Source organism: Eleutherodactylus coqui, chromosome 9 (genome assembly GCF_035609145.1).
Source record: "Eleutherodactylus coqui strain aEleCoq1 chromosome 9, aEleCoq1.hap1, whole genome shotgun sequence".
NCBI classification, from domain to species: domain Eukaryota; kingdom Metazoa; phylum Chordata; class Amphibia; order Anura; family Eleutherodactylidae; genus Eleutherodactylus; species Eleutherodactylus coqui.
The window spans coordinates 50,776,017-50,784,022 of record NC_089845.1 but is presented as its reverse complement, the minus strand read 5'-3'; positions in this window follow the sequence as shown (position 1 = coordinate 50,784,022).

The window sequence follows — 8,006 nt, the reverse complement described above, 5'->3', positions numbered from 1 at the left end:
AAACCTGATCTGTTGGGAGTCATGAGGACTTGAGTTTGGGAAACAGTGCTACAGAAGGTGCAAAAGTATCAGTCATTCCCAAGCCCTGGTGCCCAAGGGCCTCTGCCACATTAGAAGATACCAGCATTATAAATGTCACATGATGCATAGAGAGCTCTGTAACACAGATTTTGCATTGGGAGTTCTGGAGCTTCAGGTTAAACCTCTGGTAGAAGCAACTCAGTGCTCACCTAAGAATTTCTTTTCACTAGTACGTATGATATTTTTGGACTCCTTAAAAGGGTTGTACTAAAATAGACTTATCACCTATCCATTTCACTACTGTTTGAATCTAGTGGAGTGGTTTTGGTAATGATGATCTTTGATTTAGAGTAGTATTGTGAGTATGGATCCTTGGCTTCTCCGGAACTACGAATGTTACTGTTCTGTTGGGAAATAGAGACATGCAACATATAAGGTGGATTTAGTTTTTAAAAGTTCTACATTTTTTAGTTTAACAAAGGTGTATTGTACTAGGCTATGTTTTAGCATATCTCCGAGGCAGTCTTCTTCATCCTATCATTGAATGACTTTTCCTCATTTAGGGATTACGTTGAAAGGCGTTGTATTCCTCCATTTATCGGTTATTACTACAACTTGTACAGGTTAGTTCCTTTGCGAAAATGTCTATAAATTCTCTGTCTCTGTTCTTCTTCTTGGCTCTGATCTTTGGCCTCTTCTTTCCTTTCCCTTTTTTAACTCCTTTCCAGATTTCAATCCTCCACTCCTTGGCTATCCCTTGCCACCATGTCTAGACAAGCTGTTAACCCTTTCCAATCCACTGTCTGACCTGTGAAGACATTATGATTTAAGGCTGTACAGCTCTGATGTTGGAAGATGTCCGTCAGGGTTCTCTTACTATATATTGCCAGCCTCTCTGCTGTCGGAGCCTATCCAACGTGTCACCTCATGCAGTACTGGCTTTAGCCAGCATATAGCGCTGCTGTATAATGGCAGAAAAAGAGTAAGCCCCCCCCCCCTTGGAAAACCAGGATAGAAATTAGATTGGAAAGGGTTAAGTTAGGCTTCCCTAATGTACAGGGTTTCAATGTACCATAAAATCTTACATACTGTACTATATGCATAAGGAAAGGGCAAAAATATTGCTTCTCCGGGAGATTCATTATAAAAAGTGCTATTTTCTGAGTCTGAATTCATGATATTATCTAAAGATGCCCCCATTGAACTTCCTTGGTCATTGCTGTACACAGTTCTGCACACACTGAGTTGCCCAGATAGCATATTTGTAAAGCTGAAAATATAAAAATCTGTACTGTTGATACAGTAGTATTTACCTGGCTAATGTAGATCAGGGCAGAAAATTGAAAAATATAATGCTGCAAGTGGACTCCTTTGTGAAGGCGTTTTGCTAATTGTGGGGGGAGGAGGGGGGAAGGGACTTTGATATAACTATAGACCCTTCCCAGGACTCCTCCACTAGCAGATCCTCCATTTCTTGCACAGTAGACTCAATCAGTCTTGAGGGAACACCGCCTCGTTGGTGTTTGGTGAATTCTCCACCCTAAGGAAAAAGCTTACACATACTTCTCTCCTGCACACAATATTCTTTAACATTTCATCCAGTAGCTACAATTGATACTACACTGTGGTCCGATCCCTCACCAGTGCTTCTCCAATTGGTTCTGCTGGGGCTGGAAGCCAAGGAGTGGACTTAGACGCTCAATCTTTGCTAAAGGATGCAGCTTGTAAAGGGGATATAGAAACAGTCATTTCTAATTTTCCATCAGATCAAACTAAAAAATGTTGGTATTGTCGTAATCGTACAAACTCACAGAAAAACATTATCATGTCATTTATGCTGCATGATTAACACTGTTAAAAAAAATAATGGCAGAATTGATGTGTTTTTTTTATCCTTCCAAAAACAGAAAATGTTTTACGATACGTTATATGTACCCAAAAATGATACCAATAAAAACTACCATTTGCCACGTGAAAAATAAGTCCTCATATGTCCATGGCAATGAAAAAATAAAAACATTATGGCTTTTGAAAAGTGGAGATGAAAATCCCCCAAAAAGCGTTGCATCCTTTTGGCCAAAATAGGCTGTGGCCTTAAGGGGTTAATATATTGGAATATCAAACTGTATTTGAAGCTGTTGTCCAGGAAGCAAGGTAATGCCCGGGTCATCCATAGAGGCCAGGTGGGATTTGTGAAGGGCAGGGAGATGAGGGAAAATACACTACATACTATTTTGCTTATCTCCTATGCTCAGAGGCATAACATACCCCTTTGCCTCTTGTCGGTAAATAACACAGAGTCCATTGGTGGTTTCACATGGCTTCTATGTGACATATTGGCTGTGGCACTAGGTTCCTGGATCATGTGAGGGTTTTAAATATTTTGCCAACAGACAGAATTCGAGTTAAGGGGTTCTTATTTGACTCTTTTGCTATAAATAATAGTATGCCTTAGAGGCCTCCCCTTTCCCCCTGCTGTATATGACTATGGAGCATCTGGCAGTTGCATTGCAACTGAACCCTGATATTTTGGGGGTCTGGATTGGGGAGATCACCACAAGCTATTGCTGTATATTCCCTTTGCTCATATATCCATACCATCAGGGTTACGTGAATTTGAGCGATTCGGGTGTTTCAGCAACCACAGTGTTTCCCGATAATAAGCCCTACCCTATTTTGGAGGGAGGTGGCTTGAAATATAAGCCCCCTTGAAAATGAGCCCTAGCTACAGTACATGTAAAAAGATAAAGTAAAATACCTAGCAGCTGGCGTTTGCGTCCCTGGTGCTGGGCTGCGGCGCTGCTACAGGCGTCTATGTCCTCCAATTATGTCATTCAATGAATTGCTGTGATTGGTTAATTAAGCGCCAGTCTCATTGGCTGATGTGGTTCTCGATTAACCAATCAGAGCATTAGCTTGCTGGAGGCCGGTTATTCAAGCCTGCTACCAGGAAGAACTGCTGTGTTGGCATACCAGAGGACATGGAAGCCTACAGCAGCGATGGAGACCAGCTCGAGGGACCTGAACGCCGGCTGCTAGGTAAGTATTATAAGACACGCCCCAAAAATAACACTCCGTGCCTCTTTTGAGGCAAAAAATAATATAAGGCAGTGTCTTATTTTTGGGGAAACACAGTATAATGACAATCTATCCAAGACCGAGGCACTGAATATATTGCAAGCTCAGACAAAAGTTCATACTCTCAAGTCAAACTTGGCATTTAAATGTGAAGAGTAAAGCCTTACATATTATGGGGTTCGCATTCCTTTACAGTTGCACCTACTTTTCCTGCTTAACTACCTGCCACTGCAGAGGAAGACTGTTGATGATTTGCAACCGTAGAAGCATTAATCCATCTCTTGATTTGGTCGCATTAACATCATTAAAATAGATATTTTTCCCCGATTTCTCTATTCCAGACTATTCCAATTTGCACGCCTGGGACCTATTTTAAAACCTTGCCAAATTTACTTGGGATTCCTGCAGACCTTGGTTGCATATAAAAATTTTGACTAAGGTTAAAATGCTGGGAGGTGGTTTGGCTTGGCAGTTCTTGGACTAGGCTCATAATAGTGCTGATAAATCTTGGGTACAGTTGGAAGGAACTTTGTCCCCAGTGGAAATAGTGTCAGCCCCTGGATTCTACCCCATGATAGGCTTCCAAGTGTAGAATGGCTGATCTTGGTCTTTCACTCATTAGCTGTCTTGGATTCAAGGGTGGGTAAATACAATTTTTTTTTTCCAGACTGGGCTTTATGATTCCCTTCTTTGAAAATCTAGCATTTGGCCAAGGTCTAAAAGCTAGTACTTTCCTAAATTGGAATAGATCTTATTGCCCATGTCTAAAGCATTTATTGATAGATCCAAAAATGCCCTACTTTGAGGCCTTGAGGAATCAAGAGGATGCATCACATCCTCCTTGGTTCGAATATCAGTAGCTACATTCGTTTATTGCAGTCCACACACAATCAATATGCCACCGTTAAAAGTTTGCTGATGTGTTTCTTCTCTCAGAAGGGAAGGCAGGGAGGCTTTCATATATGTATGACTAGCTGATATACCCGGCTTCACCCGAGTTAATTTCATACAGGTGTTTACATGTTGTTCGCACAGAAAAGTTTATTAAGTCAAGGTTTCTTTAGGGGATCCGAAGAATAAAATATGTATACACATAAAGGAGTGTTAGATTCTCCTCAGACTGCATGTACCAATGTCCCTCTGCAGAATGTGCCACCCCTCCCACTCTCCTCACTTAGGATCTAAAGAAAGCTCATGCCAAATTTAATGCTTCTACAACACTGACAAGTTACATTACATAGGGGTGCCAATACCTTTTCACTTAGCATTGAATAATCGAATTGTGACCCCATTGTTTTTTTTATTTAGGACCTAAAGAATGCTCGTGCCAAATTTCATGTTTGTATGACATCGGGAAGTTAGAAAATTAGATTAGGTACTTTACATAGGGGTGCCAATACTTTTGCACTTAGCATTGAATAATCAAGTTGTGACCCCTTTACTTTTCCTATGTAGGACATAAAGAATGGTTGCGCCAAGTTTCACATTTGTACGATACTGGGAAGTTAGAGAATTAGTGGCGAGTGAGTGAGTGAGTGAGTCAGTGAGGGCTTTCACCTTTCCGTATATATATATATATATATATATACACATTTGGAAAAGTAATTACGGCAGGGCATCCTTTCTAGCCAAACAGGGATGTAATCTAGAGGTCACTTTTGAACAGGGGGGCAAAGTGAAGTGTTGTCTCTTTTCCCATGGCATCTCCTTGTCCTCACAGGTGAGAGAGAAGAACTACAAGATCTTTGCTTGTATGTTCCCAAGCGTACCTGAGGTTTGCTGGCAGTGCGAGTTGGACAGAGGCACCCTGTTACATATATGATGGGGTTGCCTGATCATTAAATTGTTCTGGGAGCGGATTCTGGAGGTGTACCATGCTTTCTCTGGGACTTAAATATCAAACACACCTCAAATTATATTACTCTCTGTCTTGCCCGTATCACTGGCATCAATTAAGAAGGATTTTTTGAGACACATTCTTGCAACTGTAAGAATAGTAATCCCCAGGCACTGGAGATAGCGTTCAGCACCTTCACAGTGCGAATGGCTTGCAGAATTTCATTACTTAATGAGGTATGGAAGAGCTATTAGTGGAAAAGCAAGAATGCCTAGATACAATTATATCACTTTCGTATGGACTTGCCAGAATTCCGTAATCTGATGGAGTATAGTTCTTGTGTCCTATAAAACATATTGGCGGGTATAGACTTTTATGATGTTAGTGAGATCCAGTCCTTCGTCTTGCCTGTCCATTATTTTTATCTGAACTACACTTACTTAAACATCTTTCATTATACTATGATGACAGGAGATACAAAAGATTCTACTCAGATATCTCTCTGTGCAAACCCCATAACCTTGACTCCTGGAAGAAGTTAGAGAAGTTTGAGGAGTTAAACATCCTCCCAGAGGTAAGATATGCCTATATCTCTGGCTGCATATAATGTAACCATGGCTTCCATATTTCCAGGAAGTCTTTTATTCTATCATTCCTATAGGCATAGAGTTTTTCATATAGACAGTGGTCTGATATCATGTGTTTTATCTCAGTAAGTGTGGGTGTGTATTGTTTCTTCTAGTTATATGCAATTTTACTGATAGGAGGATATGTGCTACTAGTTTCCTGTACTTAATTGGAATGTCTTCTATACTGACACTTGTAATCAAAATACTAACAACCACCTGTCCATCTGTGAGTGAGTTACATGCTCTGCCCCATATCACATGACAGTTACATCATCACAGTTGCTTCATCCCTGTTCAGATTATGGGCGGACTACATTCCCTACAAACCCATGTGGACTGTCTGTAAGTGAATGACTGTGGGAGTTACATGGGAAGATGCCGCCGTCATGGGATCAATCAACAGTGCTCTGAGCTCTGCCCCTGATCACATGATGGTGATGTCATCACAGGTCTTAAAACATGCAGAGCCTAACACCAGCTGTGTGCTTACAGGACCTGTGATGAAGCTGCTGCCATAAGATCAGACACCTATATGGGAGGAGTCCGGGGTCACATGACCATGAGGTGATCAGTGTGTGCAGGACTCTGCTGTGCTGGTTGTGATCCCTGTTGTATGGTATGAACAATGTATGTAGCAGAGCTGTATGTGATGTACATGTGTCAGAGCTGTGTGTGTGTGTGTGAGATGTGCATGTATCAGAGCTGTGTGTGTGTGAGATGTGCATGTACCAGAGCTGTGTGTAACATGCATGTAGCAGAGCTGTATGTAATGTATATGTACCAGATCTATGTGTGTATGACATGCATGTGGCGGAGCAATGTGGCACGTTGTGCCACCAGAAACACTGGTACTATAATTTCCTAATAATTACTAGTCAAAATACCAATGGCCACCTGTCCGTGAGTGAGTTACATGCTCTGCCCCTGATCACATGATGGTGATGTTATCACAGGTCCTTCATCCCTGTGAAGATTACAGGCGAACTACATCCCCTACAAATTCCCGCGGCCTCAGTTGCTATAGAATACTAATGACCACCTGTCTTTAAGTGAGTGACTGTATCAGTTACATGTGAAGATGCCAATGCTATGGGATCGGTCACTTGGGCTCTGAACTTTATTAAAAACCTGCAGAGCTGTACAGCCTCTGTGTGCTTACAAGACCTGTGATGATGTCGCCATCATGTGATCAGTCACCTGCATGGGAGGAGTCCTGGGTCACATGACCAGGGGGTGATCAGTGTGTGCAAGACTATGCTGTGCTGGTTGTGATCCCTGTTGTATGGGGTGAAAAATGTATGTAGCAGAGCTCCATTTGATGTACATGTAGCAGAGTTGTGTGTGTGAAGTGCATATAGCAGAGCTCAAACACTGGGACTATAATTTCCTAATAATTACTAGCCATGTAAATAAAAGAGATCTCCATACATGTTGTATTTCTGGGCAACCCCAGAATATAGAAACCTCTAGTTTGGGCTCCACACTCGCTGCCAATAAAACATTATGAAGCAGTTTCCCTCCCAAAAAGTTTTGCTCAATGCCGGGCCATCCTATTCCTTCTCTGCTCACGCACCATTCTCTGCAATTTCCTTTCTATGTTGGCCAATTCTATTAAGGTATTTTGCAATAGTTTGTTTTTTTCCCTTTTATAAATGGAACTCTGCTGGATCATAAAACCTCCTATAACTGGTTTATGTGCGTTCCATAATAAGAATCGACTTGTCCCTGGGGAGTCATTCAGTAGGAAATATTCCTCTAACGCTTCTCTAACTTTTTCTTGATATTTTGATAGCTTCATCAAAAATGTGTTGTTCCTCCAGTTCCTATACTTGGAGACTTGGGGCCCCAGCTCATTTTTTTAGAGATACAGGGGCATGGTCGAACCAGGAGGCCACTCCGATCGTCGTTTCTTGTAATCTAGAAAGCATATGACAGTCCATCAGGAAGATGTCGATTCTCGAGAAAGTTTTATGGTGTGGTGAGTAGAAAGAAGATAGTCTAGAGCTAGTGTTCAGACATCCAAAAGAATGAAACATCTCTTCTTTCTGTAACCATTGAGTTAGAGATGGCACCCTTCCTCTTCTGCTACTGCTAGAATCAAGCTCCCCATCTGCCGTCACGTTAAAATCCCCACATCCAATCACATTTCCTTCTTGTATCTTTCTTGCTTTCATCACTACCTTGTCCAAAAATTGAATCTGTAATGAGTTTGGTGCAAAAATATTGACCAAGGTCATGAAGAAGTTGTTGATTTTACATGTCAGAATTATATATATACACCCTTCATCCAATTCTGTTTTTAATGTTTGGCAGTCCATAGAATCACTAATCGCCACCATCACCCCTGCTTTCTTCTCCATTGCATTGGCCATAATCATTCTAGGATAGTTTGGATGTGATAAAACCAGGCAGTTGTTCTTCGCAAAATCGTTTTCTTGTAC